At 44.3% G+C, this 14,092-nt stretch overlaps 1 protein-coding gene across 1 annotated transcript in view; it reads right to left on the bottom strand.

Annotated features, from left to right (window-relative positions):
- LOC124596651 overlaps positions 1–14,092 on the bottom strand; it is a 299,480-nt gene that overhangs the window by 79,129 nt on the left and 206,259 nt on the right. The gene's annotated exons all lie outside the window — the stretch shown is intronic.

Below are 14,092 nucleotides of genomic sequence, written 5' to 3'. Positions count from 1 at the left end.
CGAGCAGCTGCTGGGGTATAGCCTCCCATTCTTGCACCAGTGCCTGTCGGAGCTCCTGAAGTGTCCTAAGGATTTGAAGGCGTGCAGCGATACGTCGACCGAGAGCATCCCAGAAGTGCTCGATGGGGTTTAGGTCTGGAGAACAGGCAGACCACTCCATTCGCCTGATATCTTCTGTTTTAAGGTACTCCTCCACGATGGCAGCTGATGGTGCCGTGCGTTATCATCCATCAGAAGGAAGGTGGGACCCACTGCACCCCTGAAAAGGCGGACATACTGGTGCAAAATGACGTCCAGATACACCTGACCTGTTACAGTTTCTCCGTCAAAGAGATGCGGGGGTGTACGTGCACCAATCATAATCCCACCCTACACCATCAAACCACGACCTCCATACAGGTCCCTTTCAACCACATTAAGGGGTTGGTATTTGGCTCCTCGTTCACGCCAAATCAAAACCCGGCGAGAATCACTGTTCAGAATACACCTGGACTCGTCCGTGAACATAACCTGGGACCACTGTTCCAATGACCATGTACTGTGCTCTTGACACCAGGCTTTATGGGCTCTCCTGTGACCAGGTTCAGTAGAATGCACCTTGAAAGTCTCTGGGTGAATAAACCATGTCTGTTCAGTCGTCTGTAGACCGTGTGTCTGGAGACAACTGTTCCAGTGTCTGCAGTAAGGTCCCGAGCAAGGCTACCTGCAGTACCCTGTGGCCGTCTGCGTGCACTGATGGTGAGATATCTGTCTTCTTGTGGTGTTGTACACTGTGGAGGTCCCGTACTGTAGCGCCTGGACACGTTTTCTGCCTGCTGGAACCGTTGCCATAATAGTGAGATCACACTTGGTGGCTCACGGAGGGCCCGTGCTACGACCTGCTGTGTTTGACCAGCCTCCAGTCGCCATAGTATTCTACCCCTCATAACGTCATCATTATGTGTTCTTTGAGCCATTTTCAACACACAGTCACAACTAGCACGTCTGAAAACGTCTTCACACTTACTCGCTGCACCTTACTTTCACATGCACCAACACACCTCTGCGTATGTGGACAGCTGCCAGCGCCACCGTTCGACGACAACAGGTCAAATGCACCGCATTGTCATACTCCGAGGTGATTTAAACCCGCAAACCGTCCACCATGTATCAGCATTATCCTTAATCTATGAGCATGTGTGTACTTACATCGCTGAAGATCATGGCGCGCCATTCTATCTTCCACATCACCCTCTGACAGCACCTGTCGAGCCGTGCACATGGACAATGTGGTGTCAGTGAAAGACGGGCTAGAGGTGAGTGTGCCCGTAGTCGCACTGCTAATAATCGGTACGCAACAGTTCGTGTGACATGCCTTAGCTCACAGGACCTCTAACTTGCGCTGTGATATACAGAGTGTATCATAATTAATGGCGTAAAGGCATACAGTTGAAAGTACACGATACCAGAAGCAAAAAAGTCTCAGCAAACATAGGGTCGAAATGCATGCCTTAAGAGCTAAGAGCAATTTTTCATCTTCGATACTGTGAAGCAAAGCTCTTCTACTGCAAGCTCTTTGCTTTCCACATTTTGGGAAGTAGTAGTATGGACCAAAACAAGAAAAAATGACCAGTAAACATTTGCTCTAAAGTGCATACCTTAAAAGTTACGAGCAATCTGTTCATTAGAAGAGTTGAGTTTCAAAAAAATGTTCAAATGTGTATGAAATCTTATGGGACATAACTGCTAAGGTCATCAGTCTCTAAGCTTACACACTACTTAACCTAAATTACCCTAAGGACCAACACACACACCCATGCCCGAGCGAGGACTCGAACCTCCGCCGGGACCAGCCGTGTAGTGTTTCCAAGTAGCGAAGATGAGCACGTGTTCATAGCTATGCATTTTAGAGCACATGTTTACTGGACATTTTTTTCTTGTTTTGGTCCACACTACCACTTCCCAAGTGGAAAGCGAAGAACTTCCAGTAGAAGAGATTTGCTTCACAGTATCGAAGACGAAAATTTGTTCGTAGCTCTTAAGGAATGCATTTCGACCCTATGTTTATAGAGATTTTTTTGCATCTAGTATCGTGTACTTCCAACTGTATGCGTTTACGCCATTACTTATGGTACACCTTGTATGTATGACCTGCCACTGCTCCCTTACAATGCGACGATCCTGGCGGGTGTCTGTACTGCGTGGACGTCCACAGATGTGAGAATGTTCATGTGTTCGCCGATACCAACATCATTGCACAGCTGATGCGGCACGTCCAATCTGTATGGCAATTCTCCGAAATGACCACTCCGCCAATCAGAAGGCCACAATCTGACCCATTTTAAATTCGCTCAGTTGGCTGTAGGAAGAACGAGTGCATCTCCATGATGGCATGGTTGCCTGCTTGCTTCACACGTTTGCACCACACTGAACTTCCTGGCTGTGAGCATTCCATATTAAAGAGTAGACACAGGCGGTACTCTGGTAGCTAGGCCATTACATTATCCGTTGGCAGACGACGTTGAAATCATTATCAGTACACGTACTATCCCCCAGGTAGTATATACCGTCTTCGGATTAAAATCGACCTCGTCTTTCCAGATGTACTAATCTTTTCCCGACAGCGTACAAAATGTACTTGTGTACATCTTACAATCCTTTCCTAGAAATTTATTTGCAATCCCTAATTTTTCTTACCCTTTCCTTTTCATGTCTTTTATTGAAAAATTAATAATATTAATATAATGAGCATAATTTAAATTTTTTGCTTCGTAAGTTAGGTAAAAATTGAAAAAAATATATTCTGCATGGGGACTTGGTCCCAAAACCATTAAATTGCCATTCTGCATTCCTTCGACTGTGCCAACCATTGCCTGAACACTATGCTAACATAAATGGTTTATACCACGTCCGACCCGCTCCAAAAATGCTATTTTTCCTAAACGCTTGGCCATTGGAGATCCGACGTCCGAGACTTCCATTTCTGACCAAAACCTAGATATACTAAGTCTGGACAAAATCGGTGATGATGAGTAGCCACAGTCCGCTTGTGAGCTTGGGTGATAGATATGGGTACCTCATACCATGCTACTTTCGCTCTGCCAGAGATCGTTACTCGTAATGGGTGGCGAGTGGTGACATGTTAGTCTGTCGGCAACCTATGATCATATTAACAGATAGCGCCACGTACCTCGAAGACAGGCACAAAATGGTTCAAATGGCTCTGAGCACTATGGGACTAAACTGCTGAGGTCATACGTCCCCTAGAACTTAGAATTACTTAAACATAACTAACGTAAGGACATCACACACATCCATGCCCGAGGCAGGATTCGAACCTGCGACCGTAGCGGTCACGCGGTTCCAGACTGTAGCGCCTAGAACCGCTCGGCCACTCCGGCCGGCGAAGACAGACACAGCCAGTGGCCACAACAAGTTAGATATGTAGCACTGCATCACTTACGCAAAACAGAAGTGATAGTTTTATTTCCCGAATGGCACCCCATGCCGTCACACCAGGGACTCGTCCCGTTTATTGTGACGAAAGCAGTCTGGCCTCACTCGTTATTTTCGGAACCTCCACAGACAGATATGCCCATCTTGATACGATATACGATACCGGGCCTCATCTGGGCAGGCTACGCCGGGCCACTAACGTTTCTACTGTTATCACTAGGAACACTTTGGTCGGTGTGTCTTTGTCTGCTGCTGCGACTAGGAAAACTGCATAACGGTCGCCGTGCTGACAGTCTGCTTCCGTGTTGATACTGATATTGCTACAAACAAGGCCATCTACATCTACATACATACTCTGCAAGCTACATTCCTGAGTCATGGCCATCTACACCTACATAGATACTCCGCAACCTACGTTCTTGAGTCAAGGACATCTGCATTTACAGCTACATAGATACTCTGCAAGCCACGTTCCTGAGTCAAGGCCATCTACATCTACATAGACACTCCAGAAGCCACATTCCTGAGTCAAGGCCATCTACATCTACAGCTACACAGATACTCTGCAAGCCACTTTCCTGAATCAAGGCCATCTACATCTACAAAGTCACTCCAAAAGCCACATCCCTGAGTCAAGGCCATCTACATCTACATCCATACTCCGCAACCCATATTCCTGAGACAAGGCGATCTGCATCCACATCTGCATAGACACTCTGCAAGCTACGTTCCTGATTCAAGGTGCGTGATGTGCCTGTACAACCCTGCATGGCTGAGCAAACAATATGCCTAATCTCTCGGGCTCTAGTCACGTGAAGCTGTTGAGATCCTGTATGCACTCAGTGTGGTCTTCCAGAAGCCACCCATTCCATTTTTGCTTGACAGTCCTGGGATGCCGACCTACGCGAGCGGTAATGCTCGTATGGTGGGACGATAAACCAATCTCGACAGTCCACAGCTCTGCGTAGCCGAGATCCGACATGTGCTGGCAGATATTTCTCCTTCTTAGATGAGGAATAACGTGATATTTTCACAACCAGTCAAATGTGAACCCTGCTGTTTAGTATTTCGTTATATTCGGAATCTGGATGGCGTTGCTCCTACCCAAATTGTGTAGTTCGTGATATTTCTGACTTTGGAGCCGTAGGATTCCTTCCAGAGATTCACTTCATAGTTTGGTTGAGATTTCAAAGCATCTGCTGATGACGTAAGAGATTGTGTGAGGTGAAGATAACACATGATACAATGCAATGAATACCAATTGCATGAGAAATTGCGCCAGTTCAGTAGGACGGTAATCTGATTGGCTGCCGACATAGGAGCCAGAGCGCCAAGATTGTTACATTCGTTTATCAATATCTGATAAAGTTTGATTCAGATTTGATTGTCTGTCATGCCGTTCTGAATAGCAAACTTTAATCCACTTATTTCAGATCTCAGTTCTATAACAATTTTCGTTAGCATTGGAATAACAATATTTTCATGAAGTTCTCCGAGCACCTTGAGCTCCTGCCAAAAGTGCGCTATGAAGCGAAGTGATTCTGACTGGTCAGTCTGGAGCGAGGGAGGAACAACGGTACGATTCGCGTTATTGGCCGCACAATTAAGAGCTCGGATGAGCACCGCATAATATTGTATTCTGCGTGTAAAGCAGAGAAGAGCAGGTTAACAGTGTATATAGATTCGTGAACATATTTTCTACAAGACGTAATGTAATCCTATTCTGACAGTCTAAAATTAACGGAGAAACATGTGAAAAACGTTTTGTTAGCATTTTATAACAGTATCTGTTACGTCTGTCGTAAATAAAAGAGAAAAGCTATTGGAATTCTTGATTTGGAACGTATCAGATCATTGAGTAGTATCGAGTGCCTTAGCCACCTCGTTAGTTATTTTACTCTCTTTCTCTCTCTCTCTCTCTCTCTCTCTCTCTCTCTCTCTCTCTGAGCTCTTCATCTGCACTGGAACAAACACATCTATACGAGGTATCAGTTTAGTGAACTGTAACAGCACTTATGTGTTCTACCTTGAAGTGAAAGAATACCATTACGCTCTTCGCATGCCCAGCTTTTCTATCATGGTTGGGGACAGTTACATACCATTCATGGTAGCACGATGGAGGGTAAGCGCAGGAAGAATTAATGTGGGGAATGAGTATTGATTTAGAAACAGTCTATAATCGTCATATTCAATACTCAGCTCAGTTAACAACCTGCTTGCGAGAAATCCATAAGAAAACACTCATTTACATCCAAAGCAATTTTCTCGACACTCCAATTTCCCCCCCCCCCCCCCCCTCTCCCCCCACTCCCACCATTTTCTTCTTTCGTACCACCGTAAGTTACCCTGAAATGTTAACCATTTGTATGCATAAGCGTGTACGTAGTATACTTCACTCCGATTTTACGTTCATGGTACTGCAATGTTAGTGACAAGCGGTGCCGTTTTTTGCCACATATTTCGATGTCCTCCGGAGGGGTATGTCTACTGATACCGAATTATAAAAAGGAAAAGAAGGAAATTTAGGACTTAACGACTGATCCACGACAAGGAAATTGATGAGTGAAATCAGAGGTGATCTTGGCATAAGATCCACCCCGGCTTTCGCCTTAACCGAGCCACCTTTTTCTGTAAGACTCGCATTATCAGCGTATTTTCTCGTAACCAGTTAGTGGAGTAGTATCACATGAGGACAGAGCTTTGGTCGTCTTAAGGTGTTGAGAAGGTATGGTGATTGCTTCATGTAGGGAAAGCAGGCACCGAAACTGCATGCGAGAGTATTAAGGTAAGACTCTTAAAAATTGCAATAGAATCCATCAACCACCAGACTCACCTCCAGTTGCAACCGAAAACTTCAGTGAAAATCAATGTTCATTAGTACGTAAGTTCCCCAATCATACTGTCACGACTGGAGTAGGCTCTAGGCGCCCAACAATCAACTGGGAAAATTACAGTTTTGTAGTGGTGGGCGTAAGAAGACTTTCTGCAGAACATTACTAAACGCCTTCTCTGAAAATTACCTTGAAGAGATAGTTTACAAGGCCATTCATGATGAAAATATATTGAGTCTAATCGCAACCAATTCTCTTTGAGGATGTCCACACAAACTGGTGTCAGTTACCGTGAAGCAGTTGTAACAACAATGATTACCAAAGTACAAAGGACAAGTAAAACAAGCATAAACGTCTATGTATTCAGTAAACTGGATAAAGAAACAGCAACTGGAACTCGAAGCTTTTAGTCCAGGACAGATGTATGTAGAGGGGCTAGGACTTAAGTTAGTTGAGCATGCAGTGAATAGATATGTACCTAGTAGAACAGTTCATGATGGGACTGTCCGTGACATACAGTCACTACAAACTTCTAAATAAGCAGTGACTACAGCATGATAGGTGTAAAACAAGGGCAGAGTGTGGAGCCTTCAATGACTACTGTTGGTGGCACCAAAGTTAACGTCCAGATACGAACGAGAGAGGGTAAAAAACAAAAGCAGAAATCCGTAATTCCTTTTTCAGATGTTCCTTTACAAAGAAAAGCCCAGGAATACTACTAGAATTTGGTTCTCGTACCATTGCAAAAAAGAGTGAAACAGATATTAGTTTCAATCGCGTTGAGAAACAGCTGGAATCGTTAGAGCTGACCAAAGCTCCAGGACTTGTTGGAATCCCTAGCAGATTCTATGCCGAATTTGAAGCTTAAATAGCATGATAAACCGAAGATCACAAGAACAACAATCTGTGCCCAGTGGTTAATATGAAAACATAGGTCACACCCGCTTACAAGTACGTAGCTGAAGCGATCGACACAACTACAGCCCAGTGTCGTTGACACCAGTTTTTTGTCGAATCTTTGAACATATTCTGAACTAAAATGTAATGAGATACTTCGAACACTGCGGTCTCCTCCATCCAACCAGCGTACATTACGAAACCATCCATCATCTGAAATCCAACTGGTGCTTTTCTCCCATGACAGTCTGAAAGCCTTGGATGAATGCAGTCAGCCACAAGCAGTGTTTCTTGACTTCCGAAAGGCATTTGACTTAGTACCACACATACACTTACAATCGAAAATACGGCAAAATGAGTGCCCAAGGGAGATTTGTGACTGAAGATTTCTTGATGGGGAATAAACAATACGTTATTTTTATTGAGAGACATCGACAGATGTAGAAGTAACTTCAGGTGAGCCCCAGGAAAGTGTGCTGAGACGGTTTCATGTTCATGTTGTGTATTAATGAAGTTGTAGGCAATATTAATAGTAACTTCAGAGTTTTCGCAGATTATGCTATTATCTATTACGAAGTACCGTCTGAAAAAAGCAGCAAAACTGTCATTCAGGAGTTAATAGATTCCAAAGTTGTGCAGAGTTGGACAGCTCACTTTAAATGTTCAGAAATGTAAAATTGTGCACTTTACCAAACAGAAAGACGTAGTATCTCATGACTACAATATCAATGAGTCACAGTTGGAGTCGATGAACTCTTACAACTTCCTGGGTTGACAATTTTTAGTGATATGAAATGGTACGATTGTACAGTCTCAGTCGTAGGTCAAGCAAATGGTAGACTTCGGTTGATTGGTGGAATACCAGGGTAATGCAGTCAATCTACAAACGAGACTGCATACAAAATACCATGCTAGACCTCCTAGAATATTACTCATATGTGTGGGATCCGTACCAAACAGGACTAATAGGCGATGTTGAATGGATGTAGAAAAAAAAGCACCACGAATGGTCACAGTTTTGTCTAAGACAAGGGAGAGTGTGAAGATGCTGAAAGAACAGAAATGGTAGACGCTTGACGATAGACGCAAACTATCCTGTCGATGCCTGCTTAGAAAGTTTCTAGCATCAGCTTTAATTGATGAAACTAGGAATATCCCTACGTAGCGCTCCCATAGGGATCTCGAAGAAAAGATTAATTACCACTCGCACAGAGGCGTCTAAGCAATAATTAATTCTTCTCGCACTCTATACGTGAATGGAAAGGGAAAAAGTCCTAAGTCGTCCACCGGGACGTGTCCTCTGCTACACATTTCACATTGGTTTGCAGAGTATAGGAAACAAGAACGAGTACCGAATACAGAAAGGAAAATCTGTTTCAATCAATACGCCAAAATTTAGTGCACGTTCGCCAAGTCTGCCATATTCGATCTGATTAAACAGTTGTTTTTGAAGCCAAAGGCGAATGGATACTGTAAAATATAGAAATATGTGTTAATACTGTAGGCTTTACCGTCATTGTAATGAGCTATAGTAAGAGAAAAGACGGCCAAGTCGGAGTCAGAGCAATTTGGCCTTAATAATTACAGTCAGCCAAACTTCGATAGGAAAAAAACGCAGAAATGCTCGTGACGTGAGCAAAAGTACGAGGTGCAATCAAGTTCTAAGGCCTCCGATTTTTTTTCTCCAGACTGGAAAAAGATAGAAACATGCGCATTGTTTTAAAATGAGGCCGCATTCATTGTCAATACGTCCCAGAGATTGCGGCACCGTACGGCAGATGGAATTTTACCGCCAGCGGCGAGAATGAGAACTGTTTTAAATACTTAAAATGACGACGTTTTCCTTACTTGAACAGCGTGCAATCATTCGTTTTCTGAATTTGCGTGGTGTGAAACCAATTGCAATTCATCGACAGTTGAAGGAGACATGTGGTGATGGAGTTATGGATGTGTGAAAGTGCGCTCGTGGGTGCGACAGTTTAATGAAGGCACAACATCGTGTGACAACAAACCGAAACAACCTCGGGCTCGCACAACTCGGTCTGACGACATGATCGAGAAAGTGGAGAGAATTGTTTTGGGGGATCGCCAAATGACTGTTGAACAGATCGCTTCCAGAGTTGGCATTTCTGTGGGTTCTGTGCACACAATCCTGCATGACGACCAGAAAATGCGAAAAGTGTCACCCAGGTGGGTGCCACGAATGCTGACGGACGACCACATGGCTGCCCGTGTGGCATGTTGCCAAGCAATGTTGACGTGCAACGACAGCATGAATGGGACTTTCTTTTCGTCGGTTGTGACAATGGATGAGACGTGGATGCCATTTTTCAATCCAGAAACAAAGCGCCAGTCAGCTCAATGGAAGCACACAGATTCACCGCCACCAAAAAAATTTCGGGAAACTGCCAGTGCTGAAAAAATGATGGTGTCCATGTTCTGGGACATCGAGGGCGCAATCCTTACCCATTGCGTTCCAAAGGGCACTACGGTAACAGGTGCATCCTACGAAAATGTTTTGAAGAACAAATTCCTTCCTGCACTGCAACAAAAACGTCCGGGAAGGACTGCGCGTGTGCTGTTTCACCAAGACAACGCACCCGCACATCGAGCTAACGTTACGCAATAGTTTCTTCGTGATAACAACTTTGAAGTGATTCCTCATACTCCCTACTCACCTGACCTGGCTCCTAGTGACTTTTGGCTTTTTCCAACAATGAAAGACACTCTCCGTGGCCGCACATTCACCAGCCGTGCTGCTATTGCCTCAGCGATTTTCCAGTGATCAAAACAGACTCCTAAAGAAGCCTTCGCCGCTGCCATGGAATCATGGCGTCAGCGTTGTGAAAAATGTGTACGTCTGCAGGGTGATTACGTCAAGAAGTAACGCCAGTTTCATCGATTTCGGGTGAGTAGTTAATTAGAAAAAAAAATCGGAGGCCTTAGAACTTGAATGCACCTCGTATTCTGTGTCCATACTGTGTAGACCACTGTGAAGTGATCTTCTTGTTCTTGTGCCTTTGTCCAACATTCTTGCAGTGTCGTCTTGGTTATGGACAAATCTGGTACCACCGAGCGATGTAGCACAGTGGTTAGCACACTGGACTCGCACTGGGGAGGACGACGGTTCAATCCCGCGTCCGGCCATCCTGATTTGGGTTTTCCGTGATTTCCCTAAATCGCTCCAGGCCAATGCCGGGATGGTTACTTTTAAAGGGCACGGCCGACTTCCTTCCCCGTCCTTCCCTAATCCGATGGCACCGATGACCTCGCTGTCTGGTCTCCTCCCCCACAACAACCCAAAACCCCAACCCAACCCAAATATCTGGTACGGTTAATTTAAGGGGTAGCCGGATGCCCTTCCAGTTGCCACCCCGTGACGCGAATGATGATGATGAAATGATGAGGACAACTCAAACACCCAGCCCATAGGCAGAGAAAATCCCCAATCCGGCCAGGTATCGAACCTGGACCCCGTGATCCAGAGGCAGCGACGCCAGCCACTAGACCACGAACGGCGGACGAGCACAGGAAGGATGATTGTTTAACTGCCTCTATGCTTCATACGTCTGAAGTTAAAGTGTCTTTTCAACTTTTGGTTTCATTTACTCTTTGACTTCCCCAACAGAATTTTAAGCAGTTATTTTCTTAGAATGTACTAAATATTATTCATCTCTGCCTAGTAATTCTAGGTAAGGAGAGAGAATATACCAATTACGATGTCTGATGAGCTTTTGTTGTTTAACGAGGTGAATGTTAGGAAATGAAGAGAGATTAAACGCTGCTCTAACTGTAGCATATGTTTTAAATCAGTATTTATTTCTAGTGCAAGAGAATGGATTGTGTACTCTAGGTGCGCAGATTTACTGAAGAAAGGTGCAAGATACATAAATAAGAACTATATAATATGTGGGGCACACTTAGAATATGGGATATTTGCTGTTTTTATAGAAGCAGACAGAACGGTCGTTAGTTAATTGCATAGTTTTCCTTCGTTATTGTTTTAAACAATTGGATTAAAATTAGGTGCAAGAACGGGGGGGGGGGGGGGGGGGGAGGAGTAAAATTGTGGGGGACAGAACGGAAAGCTGTGCCCTTTCGTAAAAGTTTGGATGTCTTCCGTTCCCAGTGGTAAGAAATAAATTTATGTCGTTCGGGCTATTTTTAGTGAGTAGGCTAAGCTTCCGCACTGATCTGAGGGGGTAATAGATTATATTAGCTCGTCTTGGTCAAATTTTACGTTTCACTAGAGTTTCCTTTAGTAACTGTTTTCATGTAGTTGAATATATTAGCTCTGTTTCGTAAAAATGTCTATTTCGAACCGAAGTAGTAAGCAGCTGTCGCTTCGCGTTTAATCGCCTACAATATAGTGTCGAGCTCAACGCTTGAGGTAGTAAAAATCAAAGGAGCCGCCGTATGCTTTATTTTCTGTCTGCAGCCTACTCTGTGGTCTATATGCAAATCTTCAGTTGCTGTCCGTAGGCAGCAACACATGGGTTGGCTCTTGACAAAATCCCAACATACGGTGATCTGTAAGAGCATATTATTAGGTTGGTGTACAAGTTCGTGGCGTTTTTGTTTATATGTTGAAATTCCGGTTGCTATGGGTTTATTTATTGATTGTCGTTTTCTCGTCTTGAGGAGGATAGTTTTGACACTAGTGTCTCTCCACGTTCAGGGAGACATGCGGGGTTTGACGAAAATCATTTAAACGCATTAATCCACAATGATCCACGTCATTGTGTTCGAGAACTGGCAAATATGAACTGTGATCATTCCACCATCGTGTGACGTTTGCATGCAGTGTGGAAGGTTCAAGCATCGGGTGTATGGGTATCGCGTGCTGTAATCCAAAATCACAAACATCAGCTGGTGGCCGTACGTGTATCTTTGCCCGCTCTTCATCAATTGGCCCGTGAACAACACCGATCATTCCTAACCTAAATCGTTAACGGTGACGAGAAAAGGTGTCTTTATTCTAACATTTGGAAAGGAAGGAATGGTCGAGCGTAAACAAAGCAGCAGCATCCGTATAAAGACCAGCGCGAATACACGAAAGACAATGTTATGCGCCTTGTGGAACAGCGACGGTGTGGTGTACTACAAATTACTTCCCCGATGTTTATTCATCACTGCCGACATTTATTGTCAACAACTGAGACGTCTTGCGGACGCACTCAAGAACAACGGGCAAGAAGACCGCGTGAAGTATTGCTACTTCACAATAAGGCCCTCCCGTGTTCTACTAAACGGACAAAAAGCGCTAGGCTATGCAGGACCTGGTTGGGAAGTCATCCCGCACCCAACTTACATGATCTTGCACCCTCAGATTTTCTCATTTTCAGCTCTCTATCGAATAATCTTCAAGGAACTTCCTTTCCGTATGAAAATGCGCTCCGAACATGGCTCGACGGATTTTTCACCTGAAAACCACGAGAGTTGTGGAGTCGTGGCATGGAGAAGTTGCTCCAGTGTTGGCGGACTTCTTATGGGGGGGGGGGGGGGGCGCCACCAATAGTGTAATAATTTCAGGCTGTGGCTAGTTGCGGCGAATTTGAGTGTCTCTTGCATATGGAGTTGCGAGGGTGGGCGCGGCGGGCTTGTGCAATAGCGCAATGATATCGGGCTGTAACTAGAGTTGTGGCGATTCGTGAATGAGTCGTTCATTTGAACGACTCTAAATAAAGAATCGTAAGAATCGAATCGTGATATGGACGAATCGTCGTTCAAAAAAATCGTAAGAACGATTGCGTGTTTCCGAGTCGTGACGATTCCAAGTTCCAACGATTCGTTGATTCTTAGTACGCCATGCTTCGAAGGCACCTTCCGAATCATGCCGAATGATTACGACCGCCAGATGGCAGTCAAGTGGACGATGCGCGTGAACAAAGGAAGCTCGGAACGAACAAGCGAAGTTCGTGGGCCGTAATATTACTCGTGAAAACCAAGCTGACACTTGGCGGTGGCTGACGGGAACGAGCGTAAAGGCATTTCCCATTTACTGTCGCTACCATCAACCAGATTCATATTAAATTTTAGTTAAGTAATGTCGCTGTGTACGATTGAATCCTACTATTTAGAAGTATGTCGTCTTCTCACGTAAATAGTAGTGATAGCGGCAAGTTTTCAGACAAATTAAAAGCAAAGTACCTATGCTTTGTATTTAGAAGAAATGAAAGTTAAGCTGAATTTGCTGTGTGGGAGGGCTCTCAGCTGCATTATGAATTACAAGGGTGATGTGGACTTGAAAAGACATCTTAGCACAGAAAAACATAGGATGATATGAGCCAAACCACGTCTGCCTCACTGCTAGATTTTGTTACTGTAAAACAGACGTCTGTAGTTAGATACGTTCAAGCCACACAACCAAACTGGCATACCACGTAATTTTGCACCACCTTCCGCACAAATCGACTCCTCTTTCTTGGCATACTGAAATAAAACAAGAGATGCAATCAAATCAAACGTGACCTTTCATCAATTAAGGCATTACACGCATAAATCGAGAATCACACTTGTAACGTCATATGCATGTTTACTCATAAATAAACTATTTCTGTCATATCTTGTGACACAGTTCGATTCTAACCCCATTGACAATTTCAGACATGTCCTGCCATCTGTGAGTAAGATGTAGAACTTTTTGCATTCCGTAAGAATCGTGCCATCGCCATGAATCGTGAAAGAATCGTCAACGAATCGTAGGAATCGATTCGCAATGTGAGATTGAATCGTAGGAATCGAATCGGGAAAAATGATCGTGTTGCCCAACTCTAGCTGTAACTATGCGCGGGGAATTTGTTGCATACGGCTTTGTCGAGAATCATGCTTGCTGGCGCAGGAAATTTGAATAATTACTACAAATTGCAGTGTCGAGAATCATGGTTGTGGCTTAACGAAATCGGCTTGCGGGTGAAAGATAGAAACCA

The sequence above is a fragment of the Schistocerca americana genome, chromosome 2 (assembly GCF_021461395.2).
Source record: "Schistocerca americana isolate TAMUIC-IGC-003095 chromosome 2, iqSchAmer2.1, whole genome shotgun sequence".
Classification (NCBI taxonomy): Eukaryota; Metazoa; Arthropoda; class Insecta; order Orthoptera; family Acrididae; genus Schistocerca; species Schistocerca americana.
This window is presented reverse-complemented; position numbering and strand designations above follow the sequence as displayed.